At 38.5% G+C, this 14,865-nt stretch overlaps 1 long non-coding RNA gene and 1 pseudogene across 1 annotated transcript in view; one reads left to right on the forward strand and one right to left on the reverse strand.

Annotated features, from left to right (window-relative positions):
• Positions 1-14,865, reverse strand: part of LOC149123280 (uncharacterized) — a 264,057-nt gene that overhangs the window by 80,822 nt on the left and 168,370 nt on the right. The window lies entirely within an intron of this gene.
• On the forward strand, positions 222-1,925 carry LOC138844780 (beclin-1-like; annotated as a pseudogene).

Here is a 14,865-nt window from a genome sequence, read left to right on the forward strand (position 1 = left end):
AATTAGGCAAAGATTTCCTAGATATGACAAAAAATAAAATGTATAATTGCATAAAGGGATAAATTATATTAATCAATATTTAAATGTTCTCTTCAGAGATAAAGTTTGGGCAATGGCGATTCAGGAGGCCTTGTTCTGGGCTGACCGGAGGCTATGGTCCTCCCCACAATTGACTGAATCTGAATGGCTGGCTCTAGGGCCCCAAGATGTGGATGGGGTCCAAGATGCCCACCAGCACCATTCAGGTGAGCTTCGTGTGCTAGCGCTGCAGCCAGCCCCTTAAGCTGGACACGAGCTTCAAGATCCTGGACCATGTTGCCATCCAGGAACTCACAATTCCATTACTTGCCACAGCCCAGGTCAAACCAGGAGATACCCAAGAGGAAGAAGCTAACTCAGGAGAGGAAGCATTTATTGAAACTCACCAGGATGGTGTCTAGCAGATTCATGCCCCCAGCCATTATGATGGCTACAGAAAGTGCCAAGAGCTTCACTCTGATGGGAAGGCAACCGATGGTGGCACCAAGGAGAACCTCAGCCCAAGACTGGAGGTCACTGGGGACCTTTTTGACATCATTTCAGGCCAGACAGGTGTGGATCACTCACTTTGTGTGGAATGCACAGATTCTCTCAGACCAGCTGGACACTCAGCTTCATGTCACTGACAGTGAGTGTCAGAACTACAAATGTTGTTTGGAGATCTTAGAGCAGATGAATGAGGATGACAGGGAACAGTTGCAGAAGGGGATAAGGGAGCTAGCCTTGGAGGAGGAAAGGCTAATCCAGGAACTGGAAGATGTGGAACAAACCACAAAATAGTGGCAGAAAATCTGGAGAAGGTCTAGGCTGAGGCTGAGAGACTGGATCAGGAGGAAGTTGAGTATCAGACAAAATACAATGAATGTAAATGATAACAGGGGGCAGTGCTGTGGCACAGAAGGTTAATGCTCTGGTCTGAAGCACAGGAATCCCATATGGGCACTGGATTGACCCTGGCTGCTCCACTTCTAATCTAGCTCTCTTCTAGGGCCTGGGAGGGCAGTAGAAGATGGCCCAAGTCCTTGGGCCCCTGCACCCACATGGGAGACCTGGAAGAAGCTCCTGGCTCCTGGCTTTGGATTGGCTCAGCTCTGGCTGTTGCAGCCAATTGGGGAGTAAACCAGTGGATGGAAGACCTCTCTCTCTCTCTCTCTCTCTCTCCCTCTCTCTCTCTCTTTCTCTCTCTCCCCCTCTCCTTCTCTTTCTATGTAACTCTGACTTTCAAATAAATAAATATTTTAAAAAATGACAGCAGCTGGAGCTGGATAAAGAGCTGAAAAGTGTAGAAAACCAGATGTCTTATGCCCAGATGCAGCTGGACAAGCTGAAGACCAATGTCTTCAACACGACCTTCCATATCTGGCACACTAGACTCTTCGGCACAATCCATAACTGCAAGCTGTGCTGCCTGTCCAGTGTTCCTGTGGAATGGAATGAGATTAGTGCTGCTTTGGGCCAGATGGTATTGCTGCTTCATGCCCTGGACAATAAGATGGGTCTGAAATTTCAGAGGTATTGACTGGTACCCTATGGAAATTATTCATATCTGGATTCTCTGACAGACAAATCTAAGGAGCTGCCATTATACTGTTCTGGGGGGTTGTGGTTTTTCTGTGACAAAAAGTTTAACCATGCAGTGGTGGCTTTCCTGAACCGCATGCAGGAGTTTAAAGAAGAGGTTGAAAAGGGCGAGACATGTTTTTGTCTTCCATACAGGAAGAATGTGGAGAAAGGCAAGACTGAAGACACAAGAGGCAGTGGTGGCTCCTATTCTATCAAAACCCAGTTCAATTCTGAGGAACAGTGGACAAAAGCTCTCAAGTTCATGCTGATGAATCTCAACTGGGGTCTTGCTTTGGGTATCCTTAAAATTTTATAGCAAATGACTTTTTCCTTAGGGATGCTGTCTCAAATTTGCTTCAAATTTTTTTTGCAGAAAGTTTAAATTTGGGTAATATTAAACAGCATATGTTTACAATACCAACAAAGACAAAAAGCCACAAAAGCCACTTTATTTTAAAGTATCATGACAGTCTCCAGAGCTACCACATGCCATGTACAGCCACCGACCCTTGCCAAAGTTTTAACTCTTATCCCTTGCCTGCCTTTTCCTCTTTCCCCTGAAAACAACTTAGTTGAACTGAGATCCACATGTTCTCACTGGACTTCAGCTCTCTCCACTTCCTGCACTTAAAATATGAAATAGAAACTTTTGTCTGCACTGAGAGAGATGTTTGAGGTACAGTTGGAATATATGAAGAACTCTTAGAGTGCAACACAAAAGGCACCTATAGCACAACCCCTAGTTCTGAAATAGTAAAGCATTTTAGAAATAGCTCATCACAGAAGATGGAAGAGAGGACTGTTGGGGCACAATGGGATGAATCACCTCCTATAATACTGGCATTCCATATGAACACCAATTTGAGTTCTGGCCACTCTTCTTCCAAACCAGCTCTGTTGGAGTACCTGGGAAAGCAACAGTGGATTCCCCACGTGCTTTGGCCCCTGGCACATATGTGAGAAACTACGTGGAGTTGCTGTCTCCAGACTTTGGCCTGGCCCAGCCCAGGCCTTGGGGCCATTTGGGGAGTGGACCAATGCATGGAAGACACTCTCTCTCCCTCTTTCTTTGAAATAAAACAAGGATTTAGAAAATAGAGAAAGGAAAGGATGATGTGAAGGAAGCAGAGATTGATGGAGATTCTATTTAATGCTTCATACCCAAAATGGCCACGAAATCTGGATCTAGGCCAGGACAAAATCAGGAGTCTGGAAAATCATCATGGTCTCCTACATGGGAGGCAGGTTCCTAAGTATTTGGGATATCTTCTGTGTACTTCCTAGGCACATGGACATGAAGCTGAATCAGAATCATTCTGATGAAAGATGCCAGTGTCACAAGTATTGGCTTGACATACTGCATTACAACAGTGGCCCCAAAATCTGCATATCTTAGAGGAAGGCCACTGAAAATCCTCCAAGGTTGTTTCACATGACTGGGACATGCATCATTGCCATCTGTAGGATTCTTGTGCTTTTTTCCAGTAAAATAAATAACCCTGTTTCAAAAATATAATTAAATATTTACTATATGTTTAAGTTTACAGAAGTAGAAATTTTCTATTTTCATGTGAGTAAAACCACAAGTTCTTCCAAAAGAACTGATTTCTTTTCATAACGATCTTATTTCCCAGCTAATATTTTTAATCATTTTCTCAAAGTAAATATCTTCACACAAATGAGGTTATCTAGTATTGCACTTTATAACTGATGGTATTTTTTTAATTTCATAATGTAAAACCTGTGCTGTAATCATGTATATTTTTCAGCATAGTAATACTTTTTTATTTTTTAACTTTTATTTAATGAATATACATTTCCAAAGTACAGCTTATGGATTACAATGGCTTTCCCCCCACCCATAACTTCCCTCCCACCCACAACCCTCCCCTTTCCTGTTCCCTCTCCCCTTCCATTCACATCAAGATTCATTTTCAATTATCTTTATATATAGAAGATTAATTTAGCATATATTAAGTAAAGCTCTCAACAGTTCAGCATAGTAATACTTTTAAATATTTTTTAAATCTTAAATGATATAAAATAATTTTCCAGGTAAACATTAAATATACAAAATTCAAAGAATATTTAAAACTATTACATTTTATTCATTATCTGTGCCTTTAAAATTGATTTCTCCTATTCATAAAGCACATAGGCAATTTAATATATAGTAATATTCTATAAGTGAGATTAAATTTAAGTGCAACATGTAGGAACAGGAAAATACACTACTAATAATAAATAATTAACTTTACATCAAACTTTCTATCAAAGCAAAAGCGAAAAGACAGTGTTACCTTCATTATATGTAGGAATAAATAAACCAGGCTTGATTGTCATTGCTATTTTCAAGATTCTGTGTCACTAAAATCTATTTTGGAAGGTGTTACTCTGAGAGAAACCTTTGTATTGATGATAATAGACTTTTCAGGACACAATACAGAATTAAAAGTGTTGTGTTAATTATTGTTCATGTGTTAAACCGTTGTTAATCCTCACAGTTCTGTGAGTAGGTAACATATTAGGCATCCTGTACAGGAATTAACTAGGTACAAGAAAGCCAAGAGATTTGCCTAAACTCATACAGCCCACATGCAGCAGACTCCAAATTAAAATCCTGGAATTCTGGCCAGAAGACAGGTTTTTTTATTTTTAATTTTTATTTTTTTAACTTTTTTAATAAATATAAATTTCCAAAGTACAACTTTTGAATTATAGTGGCTTTCCCCCCCATAAACTCCCTCCCACCCACAACCATCCCATCTCCCACTCCTTCTCTCATTCCATTCACATCAAGATTCTTTTTCAATTATATTTATATTCAGAAGATCAGTTTAGTGTGTATTAAGTAAAGACTTCAACAGTTTGCACCCACACAGAAACATAAAATATAGAGTACTGTTTGAGTACCAGTTACACTGTTAATTCACACAGTACAACACATTAAGGACAGAGATCCTACAAAGGGAGTAAGTTCACAGTGACTACTCTTGTTGACTTAACAATTGACACTCTTATCAGTAATCACCCGAGGCTCTTTGTCGTGAGCTGCCAAGGCTATGGAAGCCTCTTGAGTTCACCAACTCCGATCTTATTTAGACATGGTCATAGTCAAAGTGGAAGTTCTCTCCTCCCTTCAGAGAAAAGTACCTTCTTCTTTGATGACCCATTCTTTCCACTGGGATCTCACTGACAGAGATCTTTCATTTAGGTCTTTTTTTTTTTTTTGCCACCGTGTCCAGAAGACAGGTTTTAACACATACTGAAAGTAGATTTTACTTTTAGAGTTTTAAATAAGAAAAACTATATAGGGGACAGGTATGAGAAAGAATAACATTAGTAGCATTTTGGACCTGTTAGGATTTAAATACACAATAGATAACCAAAGAGAGATCACAAGTAGGCAGTATGATATACCAATCTGAATGATGGAGGGTTCCTGCTCTGGAGAGACAAATTTGTAAATCATTAGTACATACAGGGTAGTAAAAGTCATTAGAAAGAATATCAAAGATTGACCTATAGAACAATTCTATGTTTCAAAAGAGGGAGATGAGAATAAACAAACCAAAGAAGAAGACTATGATGTATACACTAGAAAGCACTAGAAAACTAGATAAATGGAGGTAGTTTTAATGCTTATTTCAGAATGCTTATTATTGATTATGGCCAGCATTTGTCATTTTTTGATTTTGGATGATAGCCATTCTAACTGGGGTGAGGTGACACCTCATTGTGATTTTTATTTGCATTTCCCTGATGAGTATTGATCCTGAGGGTTTTTTTTCATCTTCTGGTAGCTATTTTTATTTCATCCTTTGAAAAATGTTTGTCATGTCATTTGTCCATTTTTAACTTGATTGTGTGTTTTGTTGTTAAATTCCTTGAGCTCCTTATATATTTTGGAAATTAATCCTTTATTGAACTCAAATATTTTTCCCATTCTGTTGATTACCTCTTCACTTTGTTAATTATTTCATTTTTTGTGCAGCAAATTCTTGCTTGATGTAATTACATTTGTCTATTTATATTTCCTTTATTACCTGTGCTTCTGGGATCTTACACAAGAATTCTTTGCCTAGACCAGTATCTCATAACCTTCCTTATATGTTTTTCTCTAGTAATGTGATGGTTTTGGGAATTAGGTTTATTTTTTTACATATTTTATTTTTTTAACTTTATTTAATAAAAATAAATTTCCAAAGTACAACTTTTTAAACTTTTATTCAATAAATATGAATTTCCAAAGTACAACTTTTGGATTATAACAGCTTTTTCCCCCCCATAACCTCCCTCTCCCCCACAACCATCCCATCTCCCATTCCCTCTCCCATCCCATTCACATCAAGATTCATTTTCAATTATCTTTATATACAGAGGATAAATTTAGTAAATACTAAGTAAAGATTCCAATAGTTTGCACCCACACAGAAACACAAACACTGTTTGAGTACTAGTTATACCATTAATTCCCACAGTACAACACATTAAGGACAGATATCCTACATGGGGAGTAAGTTCACAGTGTCTCCTGTTGTTGATTTAACAATTGGCACTCTTATTTATGACGTCAGTAATCACCCTAGGCTCTTGTCATGAACTGCCAAGGCAATGGAAGCCTCTTGAGTGTGCCAACTCTGATCTTATTTAGATGAGGCCATAGTTGAAGTGGAAGTTCTCTCCTCCCTTCAGACAAAGGTACCTCCTTCTTTGATGTCTCGCTCTTTCCTCTGAGATCTCACACACAGAGGTCTTACATTTAGGTCTTTTTTTTTTTTGCCACAGTGTCTTGAGTTTCCATGCCTAAAATACTCTCATGGGCTCTTCAGCCAGATCCAAATGCCTTAAGGGCTGATTCTCAGGCCAGAGTGCTGTTGAGAACATCTGCCATTCTATGAGTCTGCTGTGTATCCTGCTTCCCATGTTGGATTGTTCTCTGCTTTTTAACTCTATCAGTATTAGCAGACACTAGTCTTATTTATGTGATCCTTTTGACACTTAATACTATCAATATGATCAATTATGAACTGAAACTGATCATTTTGAGTAGTTAGATGTCATTGGAACATGCCACCTTGATGGGATTGAATTGGAAACTCTACATTTCTAACTCTACTATTAGGGGTAAGTCCAATTGAGCATGTGCCGAACTGTACATCTCCTCCCTCTCTTATTCCCACTCTTATATTTAATGGGGATCACTTTTCAGTTAAATTTCAACACCTAAGAATAATTGTGTGTGAATTAAATACTTCAACCAATGGTATTAAGTAGAACAAACAATAAAAATACTAGGAGGGATAAAGTATTAAGTTGTTCATCAACAGTCAGGGCAAGGCTGATCAAGTCACCGTTTCTCATAGTGCCCATTTCACTTCAACAGGTTTCCTTTTAGGTGCTCAGTTAGTTGTCACTGATCAGGGAGAACATATAATATTTGTCCCTTTGGAACTGGCTTATCTCACTCAGCATGATGTTTTCCAGATTCCTCCATCTTGTTGCAAATGACCGGATTTCATTGTTTTTACTGCTGTATAGTATTCTATAGAGTACATGTCCCATAATTTCTTTATCCAGTCTACTGTTGATGGGCATTTAGGTTGATTCTAGGTCTTAGCTATTGTGAATTGAGCTGCAATAAACATTAAGATGCAGACCGCTTTTTTGTTTCCCAATTTACTTTTGTTTGGGTAAATTCCAAGTAGTTGGATGGCTGAGTTGTATGGTAGATTATATTTAGGTTTCAGAGGAGTCTCCAAACTGACTTCCATAGCGGCTTTCCCAGTTTGCATTCCCTGCAACAATGGGTTAGTGGCCCTTTTTCCCCACATCCTCACCAGCATCTGTTGTTTGTAGATTTCTTTTTGTAAGCCATTCTAACCGGGGTGAGGTGAAACCTCATTGTGGTTTTTATTTGCATTTCCCTGATTGCTAATGATCCTGAACATTTTTTCATGTGTCTGTTGGCCATTTGGATTTCCTCTTTTGAAAATTGTATATTTAGGAATGACATTCATTCTAACTGTGGTGAGGTGAAGGATTTAATTAATTCCTTAGAAGTCCGATCTCCAAATATTGCCACACTTGAGATAAAGGCTTCAGCATGTGAATTTTGAGGTGGGTACAAAACTTCAATCCATAACATCCCATTTCCAGTTTTTCTGTTAAATTGTTTTTCACATACTATGCATTTGCTCCAATAGTTTTCATAACCTCCAGTATTCTCAGTGTTCAACTACTGCTACTTCTTGTTTTCAATAAGTCTCTCAGAGGGGAAGAAACCTTTTCTTACAAGGTTAGCCATGAGTTGGCTCAAATTCAGACAGGCCTCCTAGTGGGATTTCCAGAGAAAAATCACTTTGGTTAAGAAAAGGCAGCCCTTTCTTAATGTTGCCTCCTCTAATGACTGCTCAGCTGCTCATTTTTCCTGTTAGTCTGGACTTGTTGATTTTCAATCTTAATATAAAAAGATTGGAAATATATTTTTTAAATTTTGTAATATTTATAGATTTCTTAGTGAAAAATAATGGATAGGACTCAAGTCTAATCTTGAAACTCATTTAAATGTAGACTGCTCATAGGTTTATATAATATTTTTAGTGTGGTTACAATTTTACCAAATACTTCATATGATGTCAGGTCTGGAATTTCTCTCTTATGGTGAGCAGGGTTTGAACTTTGGAGGTTTGGGGTTTTGGATTTTTGCTTTAGGGAAGTTCAATCTTATTCTACTGTGCAGAAAGGGGAAGGAAGATCTTAATACAAAATTATTCAGTTTCCCAAATCTCACTTTTACCAAAATTCATATAACATCTTTTAATTTATTTCATTTTTTATTTATTTGACAGAGTTAGACAGTGAGAGAGTTAGAGACAGAGAGAAAGGTCTTCCTTCCATTGGTTCACCCCCCAAATGGCCACTACAGCTGGAGCTATGCCAACCCGGAGCCAGGAGCCAGGTGTTTCTTCCTAGTCTCCCACGTAGGTGCAGGGCCCAAGCACTTGGGCCATCCTCCACTGACTTCTCGGGCCACAGCAGAGAGCTGGAGTGGAAGAGGAGCAACTGGGATGAGAACCTGGCAACTATATGGGATGCTGGTGCTGCAGGCAGAGGATTAACCAAGTGATCCATGACGCCTGCCCCTCAGATGACATTTTTAAGTACTCCTCAGGTTATGGCAAGTTTTTAAATAATTTCCATATTTCTATAGACATATATATATTGACAGCTTTTGAATATTTCATATTGCTTTTGTAGAGGAAAGCATTACTCAGATAATCATGTTGAGTAATTTTCAGTTATCCCTCACTTCCTCATTTTAAAAAAATCATTTTGTACTACATTTTTTTTAACTTTTATTTAATGAATATAAATTTCCAAAGTACAGCTTATGGGTTACAATGGCTTCCCCCCCCAACGTCCCTCCAACCCGCAACCCTCCCCTTATCCACTCCCTCTCCCCTTCCATTCACATCAAGATTCATTTTCGATTCTCTTTATATACAGAAGATCAGTTTAGCATACATTAAGTAAAGATTTCAACAGTTTGCTCCCACACAGAAACATAAAGTGAAAAGTACTGTTTGAGTACTAGTTATAGCATTAAATCTCAATGTACAGCACACTAAGGACAAAGATCCTACATGAGGAGTAAGTGCACAGTGACTCCTGTTGTTGACTTAACAAATTGACACTCTTGTTTATGGCATCAGTAATCACCCTAGGCTCTTGTCATGAGCTGCCAAGGCTATGGAAGCCCCCTGAGTTCACTGACTCTGATCATATTTAGACAAGGCCATGGTCAAAGTGGAAGTTCTCTCCTCCCTTCAGAGAAAGGTACCTCCTTCTTTGATGACCTGTTCTTTCCACTGGGATCTCACTCGTGGAGATCTTTCATTTAGGTTTTTTTTCCCCCCAGAGTGTCTTGGCTTTCCATGCCTGAAATACTCTCATAGGCATTTCAGCCGGATCCACATGCCTTAAGGGCTGATTCTCAGGCCAGAGTGCTGTTAGGACATTTGCCATTCTATGGGTCTGCTGTGTATGTCACTTCCCATGTTGGACCATTCTCTACCTTTTTGATTCTATCAGCTAGTATTTGCAGACACTATTCTTGTTTATGTGATCCCTTTGGCTCTTAGTCCTATCATTACGATCAATTGTGAACAGAAATTGATCACTGGGACTAGTGAGATGGCATTGGTACATGCCACCTCAATGGGATTGAATTCGAATCCCCTGGTATGTTTCTAACTCTACTGTTTGAGGTAAGTCAGCTTCAGCATGTCCCGAATTGCACATCTCTTCCCTCTCTTATTCCCACTCTTATATTTAACAGTGATCACTTTTCAGTTAAGTTTCAGCACTTAAGAAGAATTGTGTATTGATTACAGTATTCAACCAAAAGTATTAAATAGAACAAACAAAAAAATACTAAGAGGGATAACATATTAAGTGGCTCATCAACAGTCAGGGTGAGAGCTGATCAAGTCAGTTAAAATTTAAACTCCTAAGAATAATTGTGTGTTAATTACAGAGTTCAATCAATGGTACTAGAACAAAAAAAATACTAAAATGGATAAAGTATTACAAATACATCAACCTTCAGGACAAGAGCTGATCAAGTCACTGTTTCTCACAGTGTCCATTTCACTTCAACAAGTTTCCCCTTTGGTGCTCAGGTAGTTGTCGCCAATCAGGGAGAACATATGATATTTGTCCCTTTGGGACTGGCTTAATTCACTCAGCATGATGTTTTCCAAATTCCTCCATCTTGTTGCAAATGACTGGGTTTTGTTATTTTTGACTGCTGTATAGTATTCTATAGAGTACATGTCCCATAATTTCTTTATCCAGTCTACTGTTGATGGGCATTTGGGTTGGTTCCAGGTCTTAGCTATTGTGAATTGAGCTGCAATAAACATTAATGTGCAGACTGCTTTTTTGTTTGCCAATTTATTTTCCTTTGGGTAAATTCCAAGGAGTGCGATGGCTGGGTTGAATGGTAGGGTTATCTTCAGGTTTCTGAGGAATCTCCAGACTGACTTCCATAGTGGCTTGACCAGTTTGCATTCCCACCAACAGTGGGTTAGTGTCCGTTTTTCCCCACATCCTCTCCAGCATCTGTTGTTGGTAGATTTCTGAATGTGAGCCATTCTAACTGGGGTGAGGTGGAACCTCATTGTGGTTATGATTTGCATTTCCCTGATTGCTAGTGATCTTGAACATTTTTTCCTGTGCCTGTTGGCCATTTGGATTTCCTCTTTTGAAAAATGTCTATTGGGGTCCTTGGCCCATCTCTTAAGTGGGTTGTTTGTTTTGATCTTGTGGAGTTTCTTGATCTCTTTGTAGATTCTGGTTATCAACCCTCTATCAGTTGCATAGTTTGCAAATATATTTTCCCATTCTGTCGGTTGTCTCTTCACTCTCCTGACTGTTTCTTTTGCAGTACAGAAACTTTTCAATTTGATGCAATCCCAAATGTTAATTTTGGCTTTGACTGCCTGTGCTTCTGGGGTGTTTTCCAAGAAGTCATTGCTGGTACCTATATCTTGCAGGATTTTTCCAATGCTCTCTAATAATTTGATGGTGTCAGGTCATAGAGTTAAGTCTTTAATCCATGCTGAGTGGATTTTTGTGTAAGGTGAAAGGTAGGGGTCTTGCTTCATGCTTCTGCACGTGGAAATCCAATTTTCCCAGCACCATTTATTGAATAGACTGTCCTTGCTCCAGGAATGGGTTTTAGATCCTTGATCAAATATAAGTTGGCTGTAGATGTTTGGGTTGATTTCTGGTGTTTCTATTCTGTTCCATTGGTCTATCCATCTGTTTCTGTACTGGTACCATGCTGTTTTGATTACAACTGCCCTGTAGTATGTCCTGAAATCTGGTATTGTGATGCCTCTAACTTCTTTTTTGTTGTACAAGATTGCTTTAGCTATTCGAGGTTTCCTGTGCCTCCATATGAATTTCAGCATCATTTTTTCTAGATCTGAGAAGAAGGTCTTTGGTATCTTGATTGGTATTACATTGAATTTATAAATTGCTTTTGGGAGAATGGACATTTTGATGATATTGATTCTTCCAATCCATGAGCATGGAAGATTTTTCCATTTTTTGGTATCCTCTTCTATTTCTTTCTTTAAGGTTTTGTAATTTTCATCATAGAGATCTTTAACGTCCTTGGTTAAGTTTATTCCAAGGTATTTGATTGTTTTTGTAGCTATTGTGAATGGGATTGATCTTAGAAGTTCTTCCTCAGCCATGGCATTGTCTGTGTATACAAAGGCTGTTGATTTTTGTGCATTGATTTTATACCCTGCTACTTTGCCAAAATCCTCTATGAGTTCCAATAGTCTCTTAGTAGAGTTCTTTGGGTCCCCTAAATAAAGAATCATGTCATCTGCAAAGAGGGATAGTTTGAGTTCTTCCTTCCCAATTTGTATCCCTTTAATTTCTTTTTCTTGCCTAATAGCTCTGGCTAGAACCTCCAGAACTATATTGAATAGCAGTGGTGAGAGTGGGCATCCCTGTCTGGTACCAGATCTCAGTGGAAATGCTTCCAACTTTTCCCCATTCAATAGGATGTTGGCTGTGGGTTTTTCATAGATTGCTTTGATTATATTGAGGAATGTTCCTTCCAAACCCAGTTTGCTTAGAGTTTTCATCATGAATGGGTGTTGTATTTTATCAAATGCTTTCTCGGCGTCTATTGAGATAATCATATGGTTTTTCTTCTGCAATCTGTTAATGTGGTGTATCACATTGATTGTCTTGTGCACATTAAACCATCCCTGCATACCAGGGATAAATCCCACTTGGTCTGGGTGGATGATCTTTCTGATGTGTTGTTGCATTCTATTGGCCAGAATTTTATTGAGGATTTTTGCATCTATGTTCATCAGGGATATTGGTCTGTAATTCTCTTTCAGTGCTGCATCTTTTTCCGGCTTAGGAATTAAGGTGATGCTGGCTTCATAGAAAGAATTTGGGAGGATTCCTTCTTCTTCGATTGTTCTGAAGAGTTTGAGAAGAATTGGAGTTAGTTCTTCTTTAAATGTCTGGTAGAATTCAGCAGTGAATCCATCTGGTCCTGGGCTTTTCTTTGTTGGGAGGGCCTTGATTACTGTTTCAATTTCTGTCTCAGTTATGGGTCTGTTTAGGTTTTCAATGTCTTCCTGGTTCAATTTAGGTAGGTTGCATGTGTCCAGGAATCTATCCATTTCTGATAGGTTTCCCTGTTTGCTGGCATACAAGTCCTTGTAGTAATTTCTGATGATTCTTTTTATTTCTGTGGTGTCTGTTGTTATGTTTCCTTTTTCATCTCTGATTTTATTGATTTGGGTCTTTTCTCTTCTTTTTTTAGTTAGTTGGGCCAATGGGGAGTCAATTTTGTTTATTTTTTCAAAAAACCAGCTCCTCGTTTGGCTGATTTTTTGTAATGCTTTTTTTTTTTCCTTTTGATTCAATCCTGTTGATTTCTTCTCTGATTTTAATTATTTCTCTTCTCCTACTAGATTTGGGTCTGGTTTGCTGTAGGTTTTCTAGATCCTTGAGGTGAATTGAAAGCTCATCTATTTGGTGCCTTTCCAATTTCTTGATGTAGGCACCTATTGATATAAACTTTCCTCTTAACACTGCTTTTGCTGCGTCCCATAAGTTTTGGTATGTTGTGCTGTTATCCTCATTTACTTCCAGAAAATTTTTGATTTCTCTTTTAATTTCTTCTATGACCCATTGTTCATTCAGGAGCATGTTGTTCCATCTCCATGTGTTTGTGTATGCTCTAGGGATTCCTGAGTTGCTAATTTCCCACTTCATTCCTTTATGGTCTGAGAAGCTGCATGGTATGATTCTAATTCTTTTGAATTTGCTGAGACTTGCTTTATGGCCTAGTATGTGGTCAATCCTAGAGAAGGTTCCATGTACTGCTGAGAAGAATGTAAAATCTTTAGCTGTAGGATTGAAAGTTCTATATATATCTGTTAGATCCATTTGGGCTATAGTGTCATTTAAATCTACTGTATCCTTGTTGATCTTCTGTCCTGTTGATCTGTCTATTTCTGAGAGTGGAGTATTGAAGTCCCCCAGTACTATTGTATTGGAGTCTAAGTCTCCCTTTAAGTCCGTTAACAAATCTTTTAGATAAACCGGTGCTCTGTAGTTAGGTGCATATACATTGATAATTGTTATATCTTCTTGTTGTATTGATCCCTTAATCATTATATAGTGTCCCTCTTTGTCTCTCTTAACAGTTTTTGTGGTAAAGTTTATGTTGTCCGATATTAAGATGGCTACCCCCGCTCTTTTTTCATTTCTGTTGGCATGGTATATATTTTTCCAGCCTTTCACTTTCAGTCTGTATGGATCTTTGTTGGAAAGATGTGTTTCTTGTAAGCAGCAAATAGATGGGTTTTGTTCCTTAACCCAATCAGCCAATCGGTGTCTTTTAACTGGACAGTTCAGGCCATTCACGTTCAATGTGACTAATGATAAGTGGTAACTTTGCCCTGCCATTTGCCAAAGATACGTTCTAATATATGCTTTGAATTCCCTGTGATCTTTTGCTGTGAGGTTTCCTTCCTTTACCTTCTTTCATATTGATGACCGTGTTTCTGTGTTTCTGTATGTAACACATCTTTAAGCATCGTTTGCAGGGCTGGACGAGTGGTGACAAATTCTTTCAATTTCTGTTTGCTATGAAAAGTCTTTATTTCACCTTCCTTCACAAATGATAGCTTAGCAGGATATAATATTCTGGGCTGGCAGTTGTTCTCTCTTAGTACCTGGGCTATATCTCGCCATTCCCTCCTAGCTTGTAGGGTTTCTGATGAGAAGTCAGCTGTGAGTCTGATTGGAGATCCTCTGAGAGTAATCTGACATTTCTCTCTTGCACATTTTAGGATCTTTTCTTTATGTTTCACTGTGGAGAGTTTAATTACCATGTGTCGTGGTGAGGATCTCTTTTGGTCATGTTTATTAGGGGTTCTGTGAGCTTCCTCTACTAGGATCTCTCTGTCCTTCTCCAAACTTGGGAAATTTTCTGCTAATATCTCACTAAAAAGGCCTTCTAATCCTTTCTCCCTCTCCATGCCTTTAGGAACTCCTAGAACCCGAATGTTGGGTTTTTTAATAGTATCCCGAAGATTCCTGACAATATGTTTTAGATTTCTAATTTCCTCTTCTTTTCTTTGGTCTGACTGTATCCTTTCCTGTTCTCTGTCTTCTAAGTCCGATATTCTCTCTTCTGCTTCACCCATT

This window comes from Oryctolagus cuniculus, chromosome 12 (assembly GCF_051225735.1).
Source record: "Oryctolagus cuniculus isolate XC-2025 breed Fujian yellow rabbit chromosome 12, ASM5122573v1, whole genome shotgun sequence".
Lineage (NCBI taxonomy): Eukaryota > Metazoa > Chordata > Mammalia > Lagomorpha > Leporidae > Oryctolagus > Oryctolagus cuniculus.